The 23147-nt window shown below is 44.0% G+C and overlaps 1 long non-coding RNA gene and 1 pseudogene across 1 annotated transcript; both read left to right on the top strand.

Moving 5' to 3' along the window:
- The first annotated feature begins 409 nt into the window (after positions 1 to 409).
- Positions 410 to 7951, top strand: LOC137217901 (protein WWC3-like; annotated as a pseudogene).
- On the top strand, positions 7952 to 18874 carry LOC137217812 (uncharacterized). Its single transcript, XR_010940273.1, has 4 exons — positions 7952 to 8500; positions 8701 to 8840; positions 11375 to 11455; positions 18194 to 18874. It is a non-coding gene; the product is annotated as an uncharacterized lncRNA (long non-coding RNA).
- The last annotated feature ends 4273 nt before the right edge of the window (positions 18875 to 23147 follow it).

Below are 23147 nucleotides of genomic sequence, written 5' to 3'. Positions count from 1 at the left end.
TTTCACTTTGAATATTTTATCATTTTTCTTCATTCATTTGCTTACTAAAGACTGCGATTGTTTGCAGAGCTCCTGTGGGTCTATTCAGCAGTGTATGGTTTTGTTTTGTTTTGAGGTATAGTTGAGTGCTTTTTGATGTTTCCATGAAGAAACCAGGACTTAGAGCCTCCTAGTTCACCATTTTCGCAAAATCACCCGGTTTTAAGAAAGCATTTTAACAGAGAGGCTAACGAACAAATAATATCATGAGGGTTTAGATTTTTAGGAATGGTGGTCATTTTGAGGCATCTCTGAGAAGGTGAATTTTGAGTAGAGACCTTAAGGAAGGAAGTGCAGGAGCTGGGGAAGAGCATGAGGCACTGAGGCACTGAGGTGGAAGGCCTAATATGGTCAGAGAATAGCAAGGAGCATGGGCTGGGGCGATGAGCAGAAGCAGTTGTCACAGCTGAGAGCAGAGTTAGTGAAGGGGCCAAATTATGTAGGGTCCACTCAGGACTCTTGTTTTTTTTCTGAAAGGGGTAGGAAATTGAGGAGTAGTTTTGAGCCCAGGGGTGACGTGATTGTACTTCAGTTTTACGGGGATCTCCATAATTGCACTAAGAATTGACTCAAGGGGAGGGTAGGCATGGAATCAGGCAGGGCAATGAGAAGTGTATAGCACTAATGTGCTGAGTAGGAGATGATGGTGACTTGGATGAAGGGTTGGTGACAAGGGGTCAAAAAACGCCTGATTTTTTCTCTCTTCACTTTATTGAGATATAATTGACATAAACACTGCGTAGGTTTAAAGTATACATCATAATAGTTGGACTTACATACATGTTAGAATGATACCAGAGTAAGTTTAGTGACCATCCATCATCTCACATAGATACAAAATTACAGAAATAGAAAAAAATATTTTTCCTGTAATGAAAACTCTTAGAATTTACTCTCTTGACCACTTTCATATATAACATACAGCAGTGTTCATTCTATTTATCATGCTGTACATACATGCTTAGTAGTTGTTTATCTTGTAACTGGAAGTTTGTACCTTTTGACTGCCTTCATTGAATTCCCCCTCCCCCAGTCCCCACCTCTGGTAACCACAGATCTTGTCTGTTTTCAGTGAGCTTGTTGGTTTTTGAAATATAACTGACCTACAACACTTTGTTAGTCCCTGTTATGCAACGTACTTCTGTACATGTCAGAGTGATCTCCACAGTAAGTCGAGTTAACATCTGTCACGACACAAAGATAGTGTGCAGGTATTGGCTCCGTTCCCCACCCTGTATATTCATACCTGTGATTCATTTGTTTTGTGATTGTAAGTTTGTACCTCTTAATCTCCCTCACCTATTTCTTTCCTCCCATCACCTGTCTCCCGTCTGACAATCCCCTGTTTGTTCTCTGGATTTATGACTCTGCTGCTGTTTTGTTAGGTTTGTTCAGTTATGTTGTGTTTTTAGATTCCACATATAGGTGAATCCGTACAGCATTTGTCTTCCTCTGTGTGACTTATTTCACTAAGCCTAACATGCTCTAGGTTCACGCATGTGCAAAATACTTGTAATTCTGAAAATTGTGCCAACGCAGTTTCTCTTGGTCTAGATAATGGAGTGTGAGAGAAAGACAGGAGTCCAGGATGACACTAAGATTTTTTTGCGTGAACAAATGAAAAACTTTTGGTAGAGTACAGAAATTCACGTTTAGACTCATTAAATGTGAAATGCCAGTTAGAGCTCCAGTGGCAATGGCAAGGTTGTTTGGTGACTCCACTAATTTAATGCTTGTGTTCTAGAAAGAGTCGTGGTAAACAATAAATTACTATCTAGGTTGATAAGGAAACCAACACAGAAGATCTCTTCCCGGAAGAGGTGGCGAGTCTGCCGAAGGGGAGGCCCGGCCGCAGGGCCCGCGGCTCGCCCTTCACGCGGAGCAGCCCCGTTGTCCGTTCCCAGACTTTTTCGCCCGGAGCGCGAAGCCAGTACGTTTGCAGAGTAAGTCGGGAGTCCTTTGCCACCTGCCTGGAAGGATTCTTCATCGGTCGCGGGTGGGGCTGGGCAGCAGAGGGTTGGAGCTCCCGGCAGATCCTCATCTGCACGCAGGGTTGAGAACTCTGAGACAGGTGGAGGGGGAGACCCCACCTGCTGTGGTCCGTGGAGACAGGACAGCAGGTTGGAGGTTGGCCGGCCGTGGCCGTGTGACAGTGACGGCACAGACTAGCAGAGACAAGGCGCTGTTGAGGATAAGTGCTCACGACGCAGCAGACTGGGGCGCCGTTTGGCTCGAGCAGAGCTTTGACCCTCCCGCTCCTCTGACTGGGGCTCGTTGGAGAAAGCATCTTCCCTTGAAAGGGCTACCAAGGGGCCGCTGCATTAGGGCAAAGCCAGAGTTTGATCATATGAGAGAGGCAGACCCTCAGGCCTCCGTGGGAGACACTGAGGGGTCTCCAGGCCCACCCTAAGGCTCAGAAATTGGCTAGGACTCACGGAACTCAGAAAAGCCGTCGTATCCACGATGATGGTGCGCCGCAGGGAAGGGGTGCAGACCGACGCGCAGAGGGAAGGGGTGCAGACGGACGTGCAGAGGGAAGAGGCGTCGGGCAGCGCTCCGGAGAGACGTGGCGGAGCTTCCAACCCTTCTCCCGCAGCGGAGTTGTGCGGCAGCTCTCACTTCCCGGAGCAGTGGCAGCGTGCCCGGAGCACAGCCGACCAGGGACGCTCACCCGAGGCTTGGTGCCCAGGCGTTTTGTAGGGGTGGTCACGGGGCACAGCTGGTGGCCGGCGTGGCTGACCTTCGTCTGCAGCCCCTCCAGGGTCAAGCTGGTGGCCCAGGGCCCCCCTCACATTGTCAGCAGAGACTGTGCGGCCGGGCCAAGGTCCCCAGGTAAACAGAGACACTTAGAACGTTCTAGGGACTTACAGGTCACTGCCCAGGAGCTGAGCAGGGAGCCCATCTTTCTTGGGCAGGGAATCCTTTACTCACAGGAGGGAGCAACAGGGGCTGGGGCCCGGGTGGCCACGTTTGCGAGGCCTGCAGCTCCTCTCCCCACGCAGTGAGGTGTCCCGGTCGCGCTGCCCCGGGCAGCCCAGGGTCAGGCGGGGCACTCCCGCCCCATCAGGCTGCGGCCCTGTGGGGCCTGATGCTTCATCACGCGGCTGGAGGTGCCTGATCGAAGGCCATCCTTCCTTATCCTAGACTCCTGCCGAACCCCTGTGGAGCAGCCTCCTGCCTGCTTGCTGAGGAGGACGGGGCGGTGAAGGAGGAAGCCCTTCACCTCCCCAGAGACAGGCCTCCAGCCCCTGCACTGTGCTTTGCGCCCAGCACAAAGGCACACGCACTGACCGGCGATGCTTCTAGAGGCCTCTGTTTTTATATATGTTTGTGATGACTGGGAGGCACGTAAGTGCAGTGCTGCAACATTTCCTGCTATCTGGGGCTCACTGGCATGGAAAGTAAGGCCGTGAAGGCCAGGACTTTGCTTTCACACAGATACATGTTGTTCCTGAAATGAAAACCTGCCGCCAAATGAAATACGTAACGTCTCGGCTCCCGTGAAGTCGGCATTATTTATTTTTCTTTTTAAAGACAGGCCTTTTCCCTTGACGGGCAGGGTGGGTGTTAGTGGTGTGGTCTTGTCCTCCTGCCAGGAACGAGGCTCTTATCTGGAACGCCACTCTTCCCAGCTCTTGCCAAAGCTAGAAACACAGCAAATGAGAATGACTGATAAAAAGTGAAAAGCGCTGAGGAGAGTGCGGGTTTTCATGAGCGTCACACCGTACCAAGTGGCAGTTGGCATTGATAGGACCGAAATTGTGTTGCGCGATTAGCCTGGAAAACCTCAGCTGGTTCGGTTGATGGACCTGAAGCAGGGGTGGGGCCGGGGGTTGGTCTGCTTATTTGGTTTGTCTTTGTTTGGCCTGAAACTCTTGTGTGGGGTTTTCTTGTACGCGAAACCCGAAGTCTTGGTAAAAGCTCTAAACGTCATAACTGTTTGAGTACCTGCACGAGAACCAAAATAATCCAGTTCAGAGTACACAGAGAATGAATGTTGAACTCTTGAGGAAGTGTTTCTGAACCGCCGTCATTTGGTGTAGCTTTATCGTAGTGACAGCGACAGTTCAATGCTGGCCCGCAAGTCCCCCCTTGTCCGAAACACTTTGGAAAGACGAACCCTTCGCTATAAGCAGGTATGTGCCACGTAGACTAATCTGCCGTCTGTATGTACGCTGGGAGTTATTTCCACAAACCTGAAGGGGTAATATTTTAGGTAAGATTAATTGAAAGGTAATATGTTTATTTCCTTGTTTACTTAGATATAATTTTTAAAAGTGTATATAATGTCAATGTTACCAGTATTTGTTAATTTCCTAAGATAATGTCGTAATCTAAGATAATACATGATCTTTACATTTTAAAATATAATAAATTAATAAACAGCCATTCTGTATAAGAGATTCTTCTTTCTTTTTTGACAAGGGAGTATATACAGTTTAGAAAATTTGGGTCTTTCACCGTGGCGCATTCTCCTACATAGGACTGTTCTACAGTTTTCCTTTATATACACCGGATTTTTTCTCCACGTCACGCCAGTGTACACAGTTTTGCTCCTTTTAATTTGTAAGGTAGTGGTTCCCTGACTTTCCCGGGCAAGAATTCTTTGAAAGAAAAAGAAATTCCCAGATCTCCTTGTGGTGGTTGTATTTAGAGTAGCCGCTGACTGAGAGTGATAAGAAAATACATAACTCAGCAACGAAAGTATTTCTCAGCAGCCATGCTGTTGGCATTTTGGCCTAGGTCTGTCTTTGTTGGGGGCTGTCCTGTGCACTGTGGGCTGTTGAGCTGCATCCCTGGCCTTGACCCACTAGTTGCCGGTATCACCCCCTCCCCCAGTTGTGACGACCAAAAATGTCCCCGGAGGGCCCAAGTCACCCGTGGTTGGGAACCTACTATCCTACTATGAATTCAGGAGAGCTTTTAAATGAGTTTGTGTTTATTAAGTCACTTAGATTTGCATTTAACTTCTGTATATGTGCAAAATAGCGTTATGGGTGTGTAAAACGCACACAGTTATTCAGTCCTCCCAACAACGCTCGTGGATTTGTGATTTTGTTGCACTAACTGCCTTCCCCAGCGTTGTTAGCCGTGGCGTGGGAAGTACTGCTCTCAGCTCCGTGTACAAAATTCTACTGTCGTCTTAGAGCTTTCTTGAAAACAGGAGACTTGCTTACTTCAGGCGTGTGTGGGGAGGAGCGTTTTTTGTTGTTGTTGTTGTTGATGTTCGGCCTCGCTGCGCGGCTTGCAGTTGTAGTTCTCTGACCAGGGATTGAATTTGCAGCCCAGCATTGGAAGCGGGGAGTCCTAACCATCGGACTACCAGGGAATTCCCTGGGGAGGAACGTTTTTGACAGCTTGTGTGTGTTTAACCAGAAAGCCCTCAACGTGGTTTATAACGTGCTTTTTTCCCGTTATACAGTAGGCCATTAAGATTTTGCCATGTCGGTCTATTTTTCATCTTTCTACAGTAGCTGCGTTTTCTGCGGGCCTTATAATGTATTTGATCACTTTTCTCTTGTCAGGTATTTAGAATTTTTCTGTCATAAAGCTTTTGCACATCATCAGCTGTGCCTTTCAGGTGCAAGTCACATGAAATTTCAGAACCAAAGAAAACACAACATTTTGTGGCTCTTGCTTATAGTGTCAAGTAGCACTTGAGAAAGATGACGCCCTCCTGCCCCGTGTGAGAGGGTCTGTTTCTCTGCGCTTTAGCCAAAGCCTAGGTCGTCATTACAGCGGACAGCTTGCTGTCACTGGCTCGTTACCGGAGTGGAGGTTTGAACCCGTGTGGCCCACATCCGTGTTGTGTTGGCGTCGGGCCACGCTGCGGCTGTCTCTCTCCAGTGGGGTCGGTCACTCGGGGAAGAAGCCGCGGGAAGGGCGCGGGCGGGGTGGAGGCACTCACGGCCGCGGTCTCGCAGCCCTGCAGGTCCTCCGTGGCGGCGCTGGCGGCGCGCACGTCCCTGGACCTGGAGCTGGACCTCCAGGCGTCGCGGACGCGGCAGCGGCAGCTGACCGAGGAGCTGTGCGACCTGCGCGAGCTGCGCCAGCGCCTGGAGGACGCCCAGCTCCGCGGCCACGCCGAGCCCCCGGCCTGGCTGCTGCGCGACGAGCGCTTCCGGAGCCTGCTGCGGGAGGCCGAGAGGCAGGTGAGGCCCCGGCCCGCCAACGCGGGGAGGGGGCAGGCGGCCGGGCCTTTCTCTCCTCCCGGTGCCCGGAGCTGGCAGGGGCTTCCATCGCTCTTCCTTAAAACTGGAAGCAAACCCGTCTGGTTCACCCCGCGTTGCTGTTCCAGACGAGACAGACCAAACTTGACTTGCATTCAAGAACAGGCAGCTGAGAAGACGCTGAAGAAAGCCTCCAAAGGGGTGTGCCAGCTGCGCGGGCGGAACCTCAAAGAGCCCATCCAGCTGGGTGCAGGCGTTCAGGTGGGGAGAAGCCCAGGCCTCACTCTCGCGCTTGATTTTTACTGTCATACCTTTGTCATTATGAAGAGTAAAGTAAGTATTGAGAGAGACCCACAAGGAAGTCGAGAACAAAGCTGGAATCCCCACTGCTGTTAGCATTGTGCGATTTTTCTCCTGATTTATTTTCTGTGGAGCTTTAATTAAGGCCAGGTATGATCATTTTTGTTTAATTTTGCATTCAGCTTATTAAGAATTAACATACCACATGTTACTACCTAACCTGTTATTTTTTTCATGACTGATTTCATCTAATAAACATAAATCACTTACCGGCTCTTGTAACATCTTTTTATGTTTATGATCATAAATAACAGCAATTTACATATGTACAGTATGTGTTATCTTTGCTTTTTAAAATTTAGAGTGAAGCATACTCTATATTCAGGAAAATGTTCTTTTCTTACCAAGATAGTTTAGTGAGTTCTCATAAACTGAACATGACAGAAATCAAAACATTATCAGCATTTCCAGATTACTCTGCAAATTTCCTTAAACACTGTGTTGAATTCTAATGACATTAATTAGTTTTGCATGGTTTTGTTCTTTTATACAGCCGCAGTTAACACAGTTCTATCCATACTACTTTGTGCCTGACTTTTAGCTTTGTTTTTGTCTATACCTGTAATTTTTATGTCCTTATCATAAAATAACACAAGATATTATAACCACTTCCTTCAGTTTTGATTTAGAATTCATCTATTGATATATTTTTAAAATGTATTCATTTGTTGATAGAACAAGAGTTAACACTATGTAGCAGGCACTCTTCCAGCCACTGGAGATAAGTCCCTGCCCTCCTAGGAGTATCATAACTTCTATTAAAATTTTGAAAATTTGTATACGAACATATATTATGGAAATTCAAATTCTGATTGTTCTTTGAACAAGGAAAGCCATCATTGATATGAGAGCTTCCCGCCAGCTTTCAGTGTCTGCATATCACCTTCTAACATATTTTCCATGCCCACCCAGGGAGAAGATAACATTTTTCACGAGACCACGGGCTAACATACCCCTGCTGCCGGTTGATGCTGTTTGCTGGAGTATTTATCTGCCTATTTTATTTCTGCGAAGTTCTAAAATTGTCTAGCTAAAATTGTCTTTCAAATATGTGTGCAAAGTTATTAATATACAATTTTTTTTTCGAAAGTCTATAAATATGTATTTTTTGATAGTGACAGGAGCAGGGCTTGGCTTTTCCTTGTTGTTAAATTAACATCTCAAACAGGTTATTTTATAAAAGAGTAGCTGTTGTGTGAAGATTCGACAGTTTCCATGCTGTTTTCTTTGACTTGAAGGGTGGAAGACAGAAACTCAGGCAAATTCACTCTATTGTCATTTATTCATGGTTCTTTTCTTCCTCCTTGAAGGAGAATACTGACTTTAAGATGTATTTTAAGACTGAAACTTGGTTCTTCAGTATTTGCCATGTGCTAGAATGGATCTTTGGGGCCGGTTTTGTGTTCTGACATCGGAAATGCAAACACTATGTGCTGAACTCGTCACTCGTCCCGTTTCTCCTGTGTGCATTTATCATGTATAGTGTACACTTTCGCACCCTTTATGTTCTGTTAAGATGCCACCTTAGGGGCTCAGTCCTAAGTCAGTGCGGGGTGCGCTTTGCGGAGCTTGGTCTCCCGCGCGGGCTGGGCACCCATAGCCCCTGGTTTCCGTGCACCCTTCCGTGCCCACCCCGGGTCTGAGGCTGGTCACGGAGCCCCCGGCAGGCACACAGCCCACCCTCACCCGGCCTCGGCAGCCCCGCCTGCCTTTCCAGTCCGCCCCATCTGATCCTGACCGACAAGGAGGGCAGTGGTGGAGCTTCTGCTCTGCTGCTCTGCCCTGCAGGAAAGTGAAAATAGAAGAAGGAAGGTGTGTTTTCACTGAGTCACTGGATCCGCTGATGGATAGAGCAGTCACGACATGGACACGATAACCTTTGAAGGCGCTTTCTTGAGGAAGCCAGCTTCCGTGGGAACTACAGCTACCAGGCGAGTCACTCACAGGAGAGCGTGTGCTTTCGCTCAGAAGGCCCCCCGCCCCATGCTGGAGTCTTGCCAACATTTCTTAAGAAATCTTAGAACTAGCTCATGAGGAAAAATATTTTTATTCAATAAAAGGGTACAACTATTCTTTGAATTGCCAAGTGATATAAATATTTTGCCTAATATATACTTACTATATTTAAAAGGCACTCTTCTTCATGAAGCTTTGGATGAGTAAACAAGATCAGTCACAAAATGTGAAAGAAAGAAAGACAGAAAGAACATACAACTCTTCCTGTAGCTTTCTTCTCCCTCTTTTCCGTTGAAAATATGGACAATAGAGTTTGTAAGTAGTACTAAGACTGAAAACTTTATGCTATTCACAGTTGCCATCTGTTGCTATGTGTTTCTAATCTTTGTTTTGATTTTTTTTCCCTCGTCAATTTCTTAGTGTATGTACTGGCAGTGGAAGTAGAGACTCACAAAACATTCCTTAGTAGAATTAGCAGCCAAGCAGACAGCATGGGTACGCAAGTGAGGACAGTTAGGCCCTCTCTAACTTCCCTGAGCTATTTGAAACTTTAAAATCAAACAAAGAACTGTCTACCACGGGACTCTAGAGGATGCAAATGGCAAGTTATTTATATCTGAGGTACAGTCTCCATTCATGTGGGGAGGCTTGCAGAATGCATTTTCTCTGTGCTTCTTCTTAGCAGCTGTGCCAGCATAGAAATGCCCCAGACAGGTGCTTTTGAATAACACTGAATAACATACCCCTCTCCACCCTCTATCCCCAGCTCAAACAGATTTCCATTTGGAAGTGTTTCCCTGATAGAGAGCTGGGGGATTTTTGTTGTTTTAAATCCCATCTTAGCCAAATGCAGCTTCTATGGCCGTGCAGTGGCCTCTTACATTTGCCACTTCTCTGTTTTACTTCTCCATGCTCTGCCTTGCATGTGATTGCTTTTATAAGATCATAGTAAGGAAGTAAAATCGAGACCAATGAAGAAAAGTTCTGTGCTGCCTGTGGAGGACCCCTTTTTGAGTGTTCATTGTTCATGCTGGAAAAGACAAATGGTCTGTGTTAGAGGCTGTGGTGGAGCAGATGGTGGGCTTGATTTTGCAACTTCTGATCAATTAAGACTGTCAGGAGCATATCCCACATGAACGAAAAGTTAAGTCCTGTTGCCTTATGTTTATCTTTGTATATCCTTAAGTTTTGTGTCCCCATGATGAAGTGATATACTATATCTTCCTCAATTAAAATTTAGAACTCAGTCATTCGTATGTTTTTTCATGTATTCATTCCTTTATTAATAAAACATATTTACTGAACACCTGCTACTTACCTGGCACTATTGTAGGCCCTAGAATAAATTCCTGACGTCGTGGGAGCATCATAAACTGTATGACATAATATGTTTATATGTTTCCTTTGTCATTAAGAAAACTGCCCTATTTTATTGGCAGTCTTACTCAGGGTAGTCAGAGGTAGATTGCAAATGTTGATATCCCTTTTCAAGAAACTGTCAAAATGCTGCCACCAGCTTCTTTTAAAACAGAGCTACAAGTAAACTAATTTTTTCTTCCTATGATCACTGAGTTGTCAAACTTCGGTTGAAAACTCCTTAAATAAATATTCTTCTGTTGTGGGAATAAGTAATAATCAATATTCCTCTCTTTGCTTATGTCACCATTTCCTCCGATTTGTATTGTTTGAAAGTATTTCTTAAAATTAGAGTTCTTAAAACAGAGTGGAAATATATTTTAAAATTCCTTTTAAGTTTTGGAGAACTATAAATGTATAAAAATAGTAAAATAAATCCCTATGGTCCTCTGACCAAATTTCATCATGGATCAGTCATGGCCAAATTTGTTTCTCTTACACTTCCATTCACTTCTCCTCATATTTGGAAGCAAATCCCACACACAATATCATTTTGTCTGTAAATATTTCAGCTGCCATCCTATAGTAATCCAGGGTTTTCCAAAAGTCTCCTCATTAAATTAAACTCATGGTTGAAAAGCTTGTTAGGAATAAAAAAAGACATTGATTTCACCTTTTCACTGATTTCTGTGTTAGGAAGAACCTTGGATGAAGACCAAAGTAACATATTTCTTATTTTAAATCAAACTATCATAGCGTTCTATTGACCTTACTTTATTTTATCTTACTTTATTATTTTTTAAATTTTATATATCCTGAATCTTTCATCCCTGTGAGATTTCCTTTGTCTCACTCTTGGGCTGCAGGCCAGAGGCCTGCAAGCCCTAGGCCTGCAAACCCTGCACTTGCCCAGCTTTAAGACCAAAGAAAGAGCCTGGGGTCAGCAAGGTAGACATCAGTGGTTTAATGGCTGGGGGCGGGGCTTACACATCTAAGCAAGGTCCTGGAGCAACACCCCATTATGTGCAGCTCACAGCAGGCAGGACTCCTGGGGTAGGGGGAAGGTTACCAGTTATAGGTGGAATTGACACCAGGTTGGCTCATTAGTTACCAGGGAAACTAGTAGAGGGGCACACCCTCACTGCCCCTTTGTTAAGCTATCCTGGTAAAGGTGTTCTGATCTAAAGCTACAGCAATCACTAGCTGGGGCAGGGGCAGGTATGTAGGACAAAGTCAATCATGTGAGTAGGGTGTAGGCGAAGCAGGCACTGGTCCAGCAGGGGATGTACAGAGAGCAAGAGGACAGCCATCTGGGGGATCTGATCATGCAGATGGGATAATAATTAGGTGGTGGTTTCAGTTGGCTTTGCTTTTACACTTTATATCGGTTTTCTTTGCTGTGTGAGATAGTACACGAAGTGAGGAAGTTAACTGTGGGTACAAAGGGAATCCTGCACTTGGTAACTCATATGCTTGTACCGTTCAATACCCAGGTTGTCTCATCAAGGTGAACGACACAGTACTGATTGATTTAGGGACTGGCAAGATACCCAACTTTATCAAATTGGACACAGGTAAGTATTTGTTTCCTTTCTTCCCTCCCAACCTTCTCTCTCTTTCTTCCTTTTTCCTGTTGCTCCTTCTATTTTACTTGTACCCTACCTTGATTAGATAGAACTGCAATGTGGAAGTCAGAGAGATAAGTGACGGTTGCTTCTGGCAGAGATGTTCTCCTTGAGTCCCATTCTCATCCCAGTCCACACATTTAGGACGAGAAGTTGCCAGACGGTCTCTTGAACTTGACGCTAAACAGTTGTGAGACTTCCCTTTGGGCTGCATCCATCAGCCCAGTCTCTGCAGGTTAGCTATATAAACTACAGTTGGCCACGAGAGGGAAACTTTGTGTTTCGACTCTGATGACTTTAGGTGAGTTCCTTGAGGTAAAGGGCTAAAGGTGTCCGAATAACCTTAACCTAGTGTTGATGAAATGTTTCTCTGCAGAGTTGTTTCCCCTCTCCACTCCTCAGATTCCTCTGACAGAGGTTCACATCCAGTGTTAGCTGGTATCTGATGTGCTAATGAAGTACAATATTTTCCCCAACTGGTTTTAACAAAAATACCACAAAATATAGAAAGACTGAAAAAATAGGACAAATAACCGATGGCAGCTTATTTTCTGCCTACCTGCAAATGATTGTTAACATCTTGTTCTATTGCTTTTATATTCTTTCTTTCTTTTCCTGTGCCTGTGTTCCCTTCCCCACGTGGATCCAAGGACCAGCCAATGTTCTCACACACAGTTTTCTGTAGTGTCTCTTTGGGACTCTTTTAACCTGAGTTTGCCTCCCTGTTTTGAATTTTAAAGAGTGCAGGCTTCCTGTCTAATTCAGTACTCCACAGTCTGGGATTGTTCAAGTATTATTTCACCATAAGGACTTTGCACCTGTGCTACCTGCACTCCTGATTATTTACTACTCACCTGGAAATTGTAGACCAGAATACTTCATTGATGTCAAAGTTCTTTTCCTTAAGTGAAAACATTGCAAGTGGATATTAGTGTTGGGGGTCACGCTTATGACACCTAAACCTGTTGCTTGATTTCAACATGACAACAAAACAGATAACCAGACATGATGTGCCTCCCAGTGGCAGTACACGATACCTCTCGTGAGGAATTCTTGTCAAAAAGGAGAACAGACTCAAACGTGGTTGAAAAGAGAGAGGAGAGCATAAATCGGAAGAGACTAAGAAACCTAGCAGTCCGATGCAGTTGCTTGCCTTTTAGAGAGGAGTACCAGAATATTTCAGGTTCAAATGATCTGTGGCTGGGCATTTGTTTCAGAATGACCCAGTGCAGGACTGCTTAGGTAAAGATGAATCAAGGCTGGCCGTGGGTTAGAAAATGTTGAAGCTGGGGGTGCGTACATGGGGACTCGTTATTCTTATTTTCTCAACTTTTGCAATCCTTTGAAAATAATTTTTGAAGTTGAATTGTATGTCCTATTTCCAATTAAAGTAAACGTTATTTATTAAATTAAATTTCCAGTTAAAATTTAACTTTACAGATTTTCCCCCCAACTTAACTTTGTTTTACATATATCTGTATCTCTTTCTCTTGTGATGAAACTCCTGGTATTAATTAAGTTACTTAGTTTTATAAACAGTACACATAAAATAACATGAAAATTGCAAAGCCAGTTTTCCTAGGGACAAGAAATCCACTGAGTGGAGACAAAGGTGTTTTTGTAGTTCTTTTTGACCCTGGAATTATATTCCTGGTATTACTAACGTGGTATTGGTAGATTACGAGCAGTGGCAGTGTTAGATTGTCATCCTCAATACCACACCCTGATATCTGATACCACTTGCAAGTTTGTGGGTGGGAGGGTTCCCCAAACCACACCCGGATTTAATAACACTTTAGAACAACTTGCAATACCCACTGAAGGCTGTTACGCTCACGGTTACAATTTATTATAGGGAAAGGATACCGATTAAAGTCAGCCAAGGGAAGAGGTGCAGTAGGGCAGGGTCTAGGAAAGCTACACACACAAACCTTCCAATTGTCTTCTCCCAGTGAAGTCATGGATATTGCTAAGTATTCCTGGCTGTGACGTGTGACAGCAGACATGAAGTTTGGTCAACCAGACAGACCCACCCAAGCCTTAGTGTCCAGAGTTTTTATTGGGGCTCAGCCATGTGGCTGACCACCCCTGTGGCTGATCCTAGCCTCTGGTCCCTTCAGTGGTAGAGCTAATACCCAATGGCCCCAAGTCCCTACCATATATCACACTGTTAGACTGTCAAGTGTAGCCGGAAGCCCCCAGGTCACCAGAAACACTGTTACCAGGCTGGATGTTCTAAGAGCTAAGAGGTCACCTCTTGGGGCTGAGGAAGGCAAAGACTAGAAGTCTCTTTACTACTCACCATTTTCTCTATGCTTAGTTAACAGCGTGTTGTTGGATAGGCTTGTTTGCTTCTGTTTGCAGTATGAGGTTGTGTTCCTCTTTTTTTTCCCTGTTCATCCACATCCTTTGACTATGTAAGACCAATTTGATTGGATCAGAAGTGAAGAAAACAGTATGGAAAAGTATAATCAAAAAAGTTTCAGGACTTCTCTGATGGCACAGTGGTTAAAAATCTGCCTGCCGATGCAGGGTACACGGGTTTGATCCCTGGGCTGGGAAGATGCCACATGCCCTGGAGTAACTAAGCCCATGCGCCACAACTACTGAAGCCTGTGTGCTCTAGGGCCAATGTGTCATAACTTCTGAGCTGGTGTGCTGCAACTACTGAAGCCTGCGGGCCTAGAGCCCATGCTCCGCAACAAGAGAAGCCACTGCAACGAGAAGCCCGTGCACCACAACGAAGAGTAGCCCCCGCTCGCCACAACTAGAGAAAGCCTGTGCGCAGCAACAAAGATCCAATTAAATTTATTATTAATTTAATAAATTAAATTTATTTAATTTTAATAATAAAATTTTAAAATAGGTTTCATCTAAGGAAGTGGGTTCTTGATCCTGATCTGCCATTCTTTCTACCAAACTGTATTTCCAGTAATTTCTTTCATGATAGTAGAAACAAGTTCAAAGCTCATGCTTGACCCACTAGAAGGTTGGCATGGTGGAGACAGTCTTGGTGCTTAATTAGATATAGGGTCCAGGAATGTTGGGTGTGATATTCTTTATATGTCCTTTTATATTTGTCAGTTTTTGCAGTATCTACTTGAAGCTTGTTAGAACACACAAATTTAAAATACAGTATCTCCCTGGTAGTTCACCTCTTATAGCATCCTTTTGTTTAGCATTCATGCAGCGTATCAGTTTCTTTCCAGATATTTGATATCTGTAGATCGTAGGTAAACCTGACCTGTATTTTATTTTTTGATGCTGGCTTTTTGTGTGGCCCATTTAAGGTTTGAGATATATATTTATATGTGTGTATATATATATATACACACACACACACACACACACACACATATATGTATCACTTTTTATGGTGCTTTCTGCTTGTCCTGCCTCTTCTGTGTACAGCTATTTCCCCCACTCCCTTTCCCTTTCATAGCTTTCCTGGATTGATTGTTTTGTAATGTTCCAACTTTTTAAAAAATTTTTTATATTCCTCTTTTGGTATTGTGGTAAAATACACATAAAGCATATTTATTTTCACCATTTATAAATATACAGTTCAGTGGCATTAAATACAGTCACAGTGTTGTGTAACCATCAGCACTGTCTATAATCAAAACTTTTTTTTTTTTACATCTTTATTGGAGTATAATTGCTTTACAATGGTGTGTTAGTTTCTGCTTTATAACAAAGTGAATTAGTTATACATATACATATGTTCCCATATCTCTTTCCTCTTGCGTCTCCCTCCCTCACACCCTCCCTATCCCACCCCTCCTGGCGGTCACAAAGCACGGAGCTGATCTCCCTGTGCTATGCGGCTGCTTCCCACTAGCTATCTACCTTATGTTTGGTAGTGTGTATATGTCCATGCCTCTCTCTCACTTTGTCACAGCTTACCTTTCCCCCTCCCCATATCCTCAAGTCCATTCTCGAATAGGTCTGTGTCTTTATTCCTGTCGTACCCCTAGGTTCTTCACGACACTTTCTTTTCTTAAATTCCATATATATGTGTTAGCATACGGTATTTGTCTTTCTCTTTCTGACTTACTTCACTCTGTATGACAGACTCTGGGTCTATCCACCTCATTACTGATAGCTCAATTTTGTTTCTTTTTATGGCTGAGTAATATTCCATTGTATATATGTGCCACATATTCTTTATGCATTCATCTGATGATGGACACTTAGCTTGTTTCCATGTCCTGGCTATTTTAAATAGAGCTGAAATGAGCATTTTGGTACATGACTCTTTTTGAATTATGGTTTTCTCAGGGTATATGCCCAGTAGTGGGATTGCTGGGTCATACGGTAGTTATGTTTCCTCAATGATTTTAAATGTTAGCCATTTCTGATACTGCTATTTAAAAGGTAACTGTAGAAATTGTAGCATGCATATTGAAACCACCAAAGTTCAAAATTGTTTCTCCTCTTCTGGGAAAATAGGTCTTGAGAATACCACACCCCTCTCCTCTTTAACTTCTTGGAGCTTGAGTGGTTTCTGGCCATGTTCTGGAAAATTAGGTTTTCCTTCCTCTCTCCTCTCTTTTCTGGGACTTGGATTTAGCCTGTGTTAGGTCTTTCCACATTAGTCAGTTTCATCCATACTTCTGTTTTTCACCTTTTTGTCTTTCCGTGGTGAGTTTAGGGCAACTTTTTCTCATCATCCACCATTTTTCTAATTTGCTCTTCAACTGAATGTAAATACATTCTTTAAACCCATTCTATTTGGTTTCTAATTTCAGCTACTGCATTTTTCATTCCTAAAAGTTCTTCTTGATTGTTTTTCAAATCTGCTTGGTCGCTTTGCCAAGATTGTCTTTTATCCTTGTAGATACTTTCAGTGAAGTTCCAAATTCTGAAGTCTGTTTGAGCCTGACTTCTGCGGGTGCTGGTTCTTTATCATGCTGTCTTAGTTCCATCTGTGCTGGACAGTGTATGCAAAATATAATTAGTAAGAATATTAAGAGGCCTAGGACAATGGCTTCCTTCTTAGATAATGTGCATTCTGATCTCTCTGGTCTCTGGGGTGTCTGTCAGCCTGAAATCCCCTTGATCAAGGCTTGAGATTCCCTGTGCTGACCAGGCAGTGTGAAATTCATTTGTTTTTAAGTTTTAAGGAAGATGGGATTGTTTTCAGCTCAGCTGTTTGTGAGGCTATGGCCCTTTGGGGCCCAGCTAGTTGTGGGCAGGGTCTCCTATTAGACTGAACTTTACCCTGAGACTTAACTTTGGGCTTTGATTTCTATTCCTGTTTCCTTAAGAGGTCATCAAAAAGAAAGCTGATAGGGCTTCCCTGGTGGCGCAATGGTTGAGAGTCTGCCTGCCGATGCGGGTTCGTGCCCCGGTCCGGGAGGGCCCTGCATGCCACAGAGCGGCTAGGCCTGTGGGCCATGGACGCTGGGCCTGTGCATCCGGAGCCTGTGCTCCGCAACGGGAAGGGCCACAGCAGTGAGAGGCCCACGTGCCGCAAAAAAAAAAAAGAAAAAAGAGAAAGCTGATAGCCTTTATGAAAGAAGGAAAAGTTAATTACCTTGCTCTGAGTTCTTTTTGCTCCTGGTTTTGAGTCTGGAATTTCCTTTCTGTCTTCTCACCCCTTAGGTCCTTTTAGGAGGATTTGTAAGTTTTTTTCTTTTTGGCCACACTGTTTGGTGGGATCTTAGTTCTTCCACCAGGGATTAAACCTGTGCCTATAGGCCCAGAAAGTGTGAAAGTGTTGGTTCCTAAGCACTAGACCACCAGGGACCTCCCTCATAAGAAATGTTTTCATACATTGCTTGTAGTTTTTTTCAAAAGCAGGAAGTTTGATCCAAAAAAGCCTTGCCCACCATAACCAGAAATTGGAAGCTGGAGGATATTTTAACTGATGAGTCCCTGTGTACTCATTCTCTGTAGATGTGCTGTCCCTTTCATTCTCGTTGTGTTTGGTGTATGAGGAAGGACTTTGAGGTCAGAGGATGTACAGCAGTTCAAAGGGTGTTGGGTGCTCTAGTTTATTTAGCAAAACTAAAGAAGTTTGCAGGCCAAACTTTATACATGCAGACTGCCAGCAGGACCACTTTAGGTCTTGCTGAGGTAGACGCCCATGGTGGTATTGTGATCAGGATTAAGAATGGTCTCTACATACAGTCTGTTTTCCTGAGGGAATAGAGAGAAGAGCACACTGTGAAGTAAGAGTGTTGCCAGCCAGATCAGTAAACAAAGGATTTTGTGGCCCTCAAGCCATCAGCCACTGCAGCTGTCCCTGAAGGTGAACCCAGAAGGAACTCAAGATAAAAACAGGAAGCCCACCATCAAGCCCTCAGCCACTACAGCCGCCCCCAGTGGTGCACCCAGAGGGGACTCAGGATGGGAAAGAACATGATTCTGACCCTAGATAGCTAAGGTGCATATCAAACGAATGCTTTCAGTGAACCTAGGCTGTTGTATCTTCCCATACATAGAAAAGTGCTAAATTCATTCACGAGAGATGTCTGGTTTTCTTTAATTAACTGTAATCTTTTGACATTCTAAACTACCTGCTCTTTGTTACAAAACTCCTATACATCCAAAGTTTTCTGGGAAAGGCCAGAGAAAGAAAATCATTATCTTCATCTTGTTTGGAGACACAAAACATGTAACATGGTCTTTTAATCAAGGATTCTTCGGACAGAGCCTGAAATTCATTTTCTTCAATCATAGATCTCAAGACTGAGTCCCCGGTGAATGTGTGACCCCACAATGGGAGATCTAATGGAGGTTTCTGGGGCAGTTGGTACATCTCTAGGAGACACATCTTGAATTTCAGAAGAAATATGTGCCATCTCAAATAAAATTTTCTTCAGCTACTTTTCTCACCTTGTTTTTCAACCCTGCGAGTTCACATGCTGCTTTGGCAGACCTACACAGATAAACCGTCTAGACCATCACAGTGGTTCTCAACCTGAGTAGCTGTGACACCACAAGATGACTGGTCTCCTAGCAATTAAAGTGTAACATTCAGCCAGTGTTTACTTCTCTATGAAATTTATCCAGGTAAAGTAAGATATGGGCTGCTTACTTAAACAGTAACTTAAGAAAATGAGATCTGCAAAATCTCATTCCTAAAGAGTCTTAAACACATCACATAAATAAATCCATTTCGTTTCTGAAATAAAAGTGATTTCTCTCCCTTCTACACACATACTCTTAGCGCCAGTAGTGTTCCCAAGCCACACTTCGGTCTGCTCGCCTGTGTGCAGTAAAGCCAATCTACTTACACCCGGTTGTGGTGAAGGTAAGTGTAGCCTTTATTGCAGGTGCCAAGCAAGGAGTCCAGGCAGCTAGTGCTCAAAAGGCCTGAACTCCCTGCAGGCTTTCAGGGAAAGGTTTTTAAAGACAGGGTGAAGGGGGTGGGTTGTGGGTTGCATGATCAGCTCATAGACATTCTTCTGATTGGTTGGTGGTGAGGTCATTGTGAGTCAGCGTCATCAACCTTCTGGTTCCAACCAGTCTGCAGTCTATGTGCTTGTGGGCAGCATGAAGTTAACTTCTCCCACCTGGTGGGGGTTTCAGTATCTGCAAACAGCTCAAAGGGCATGGCTCAGAATATGATCTATAGCCCTGGAGGAGGAAGTAAAGGTCTTTCAGTTTGTTTAATGGCTAAACTATTATTATTTCTGTTTTGCTTCACTGTTTTCCTCTCTTTCTGCATATTCTGACTTCTCTGATTAAATTTGCTCTTTGGAACTTGAGGAAGGTCTAGGAGGGTAAAGTTTCTCTACAGACAAGGGCAGGCAGAGGACATTGTGGGGAGTGTCTGTTCCAGGAAGCCTCCATAGGATCCTGCTCAGTTACAATTCTCCCCTCCCCCACCCTTTTTTTTTTATACCCCTCAGTCTTGAGGGACAGGTAGAGAAAAAGAAAGGGAATAAAATTTTGGATAGAGAGGTTAATTATAAACATGGCAGAAGAACTCAGTTTTAGTTTCCATTTCTGTTTCAATTTTCCTGAACTCTTTGAGGGAATGGGGCAACAACAACTTTGGCTACCACCTAATGAAATGTAGCATAGACCTGCCTAATTTGGGAATGGACACAGAGCTGGAAATACTGCTGGGTTTCAAGTTTAGCATCAATATTTTGTAGTATGAAAACATTACTTCTCTCTTTGATTGTTTTGTTACAGCACCTGGACACACATTTGAAAATTAGCCAACATATTACAATGAGGATAATGATCAAAAAGAGTCCTCTAATTTTAGACGCAACCAGAAAAAATAAGCTTTGGAGTGTTTCCTCTTTAAATATATTCAGTAACCAAGTAAGCTTTTAAATTATTCTATATTTGGGTTTTTCATTTTTCCAGGGTTTTTATACATAATAGGAGCTATTGGCCACTAGTATCTCTCTCTGTGTCACTCTCTCTCTCTCTTCTTTTTTTGCCACAATGTAATTTAAAGCAATTTTATTAGCTCATAGTATTCTGGCTGAATAATCTAGCGCCTTTTGCTGGGAGGCTCTATCTTGAGTTGGCTCATTTGCCACTACTATTTCTAAAGTAGGAGATGGGTTTCACAGTTATGAAGAGACCTTGAGACCAGAAGGTTGCAGCTGGCAGCTGCTAACAGATACTGTTTTGAGAAAGGCTGATAGTGTCCTTACATTTGATAAAGTTTAGGAAACTCAGGTTCTCAGTAGTATAAGAACATGTCTGAACTCACATCAACAGTGGGCACCCAGCTCCATTTTGGAGGCTTGAACCACAGTTACTCCATTCTGATTTTTAAGTGTATCTTCCATTAATGGCTAAAGCCAATGCACAGTGCATGTTTTATAGGCCACAAACAGGATATTTCAGTTAGCTTAAATTTCATATTCAATCATGTGTAAGCCAGAGTCACATTACCTCAATATGTGAACATTTCCTCCATCATTTCCCCCTTTTGATTGCAAATCTTTCAGGAAAAAGCATTGATGATCAAAATATCTGTCCGTCATTGCTGGGTTGTTTGAGCTGCCTGCCCCAGGTCCAGATCATGTCCCTTGGTGCTAGACCTCCTTCATATTGGCCTAGTTATCCACATTGGGGGAAAACTAATCAGATATCACAAACGTGTTCAGAAGTGTGTTAATGGGGAAACATTTTATAGGGTATACATTTTATCAATCATACCCAGTTGTCACATAAGCACTGTACCCGTGCTTCCAGCAATAAATTTAAAGCAAGCAGTGTTACACATCATGAGCAGTTATACTCTGTGAAAACTCCATTAGAGGATTATTTTCCTGTTTTAAACACTGAGGGTAACAAAATTATAGTAGAACAATAATTTTCAAAGTTGATAGGGAGACATATTTGGTAAACAGTACAGTTGAATTCATAGGATGGGTCTTACAGGCCTGGCCCAGTTTCTTGTGTCAGCTGCCTACCATTGCTATTGTCTTCTTCTCATGGTATGAATGTTGTTGGGAGTCAGCAGTCCTTTCTATTGACCAGTCCAATGCAAAGGCCCTTCTTAAGTGGGAAATACGAATTTAAGGGTTAATTCCCTTCAGTTTCTTTGTGTGTGAGGTACTTAAGAATACTCAGTAGGGGTTATTTCAGCTAGGTTGGAGATAGTCCTTTAAATTATGCTTTTTTTAGTATGTGGGGTGTGTGATCAGCTCGTAGACATTTTTCTGATTGGGTGGTGGTGAGGTAATTGGGAGTCGGCATCATCAACCTGGTTCTAACTGGTCTGGGGTCTACGTGCTTGTGGGCAGCATGAAGTTAACTTCTCCCACCTGGTGGAGGTTTCAGTACCTGCAAAACAGCTCACAGGACATGAGTCAGAACATTATCTATAGCCGTGGAGGAGGAACTAAATGTCCTTCACTTTGTTTAATGGCTAAGCTATTATTATTTCTGTCTTGCTTTACTGTTTTCCTTTGTTTCCATATTATTCTCACTTCTCTGATTAAATTTGCTCTTTGGAACTTGGGGAAGGTCTAGGAGGTGAAAGTTTTCTAGAGACAAGAGGCAGGCAGGGGACACTGAGGGGCGGGGGGAGGGTTGTCTGTTCCAGGAAGACCCCATAGGGTTCCGCTTGGTTAGAGTAGCATATGGCCTGGTAAATGGACGATGCAAAAAATGAGTAAAGCAAAACAAATGATAAATAGCTCTGTCAGTTTGGAACTGAAATATGTGCAGAACTTGTATACAAAAAAAGCATAGCCATGAAGACAGAAAACAGGTTAATTGCTGTCAGGACCTGGAAGAGGAGCGATTGGGAGTGCTATTTAAAGGGCATGTACTATTTATAGGGTGATGAAAATGTTTGAGAACTAGAGAGGTGATGGGTGCACAACATTCGGAAGATACTATATGTCATTGAATTGTATACTTCAAAATAGTTATTTTTATATTGTGTTTTAATTCAGTTTTTAAAGTTGAGTTGGATCTGTTATCACTGATTTCACAATATAAAGTTATTAATCTGTATATTCTATATAAGTAGTCTATACATTAAACAAGATTAAAAACATTTTCATATTAGTGTAATAAACATGATTTTATTTAGCATGTCTGTAAATGTCTGATACATACTCATGAAGTATAAGATTTTAAGAGAAAGTAGTAGGTTTACCATGAAGGAGATCCTAAACAGTGGGAGATAACAAGTAAAAAGACAGTGTTATAAGTAGAGTAAATTTGTATATGTGTCTAAGAGGAAAATTACTTTTGCTGCAAGAGCCAAAGGATTTTTATTAAAAGATTATGTGGGGGGAATCGGGAAGATGGCGGAAGAGTAAGACGCGGAGATCACCTTCCTCCCCACAGATACATCAGAAATACATCTACACGTGGAACAACTCCTACAGAACACCTACTGAATGCTGGCAGAAGACCTCAGGCCTCCCAAAAGGCAAGAAACTCCCCGCGTAACTGGGTAGGACAAAACAAAAAAGAAAAAACAGAGACAAAAGAATAGGGACGGGACCTGCACCAGTGGGAGGGAGCTGTGAAGGAGGAATGTTTCCACACACTAGGAAGCCCCCTCATGGGCGGAGATGGCGGGTGGCGGAGCGGGGTAGCTTTGGAGCTGCGGAGGAGAGTACAGCAACAGGGGTGCAGAGGGCAAAGCGGAGAGATTCCCGCACAGAGGATCAGTGCCGACCAGCACTCACCAGCCCGAGAGGCTTGTCTGCTCACCCGCAGGCGTGGGCGAGGGCTGCGAGCTGAGGCTCAGGCTTCAGTCGGAGCGCAGGGAGAGGACTGGGGTTGGCAGGTGAACACACCCTGAAGGGGCTAGTGCTCCACGGCTAGCCGGGAGGGAATCTGAGAAAACGTCTGGACCTGTGGAAGAGGCAAGAGACTTTTTCTTCTCTTTGTTTCCTGGTGTGCGAGGAGAGGAGATTAACAATGCCCCTTAAAGGAGCTCCAGAGACGGGCGCGAGCGTCGGCTAAAAGCGCGGACCACAGAGATGGGCATGAGATGCTAAGACTGCTGCTGCTGCCACCAAGAAGCCTGTGTGTGAGCACAGGTCACTCGCCACACCTCCCCTCCCGGGAGCCTGTGCAGCCCGCCACTGACAGCGTGCCAGGATCCAGGGACAACTTCCCCGGGAGAACGCATGGTGCACCTCAGGCTGGTGCAACGTTCCACCGTTCCACCGGCCTCTACCGCCGCAGGCTC

The sequence above is a fragment of the Pseudorca crassidens genome, chromosome Y (assembly GCF_039906515.1).
Source record: "Pseudorca crassidens isolate mPseCra1 chromosome Y, mPseCra1.hap1, whole genome shotgun sequence".
NCBI classification, from domain to species: Eukaryota; Metazoa; Chordata; class Mammalia; order Artiodactyla; family Delphinidae; genus Pseudorca; species Pseudorca crassidens.
The sequence above is the reverse complement of the archived record's forward strand: the minus strand, read 5'-3'. Positions and strand labels throughout refer to the sequence as shown.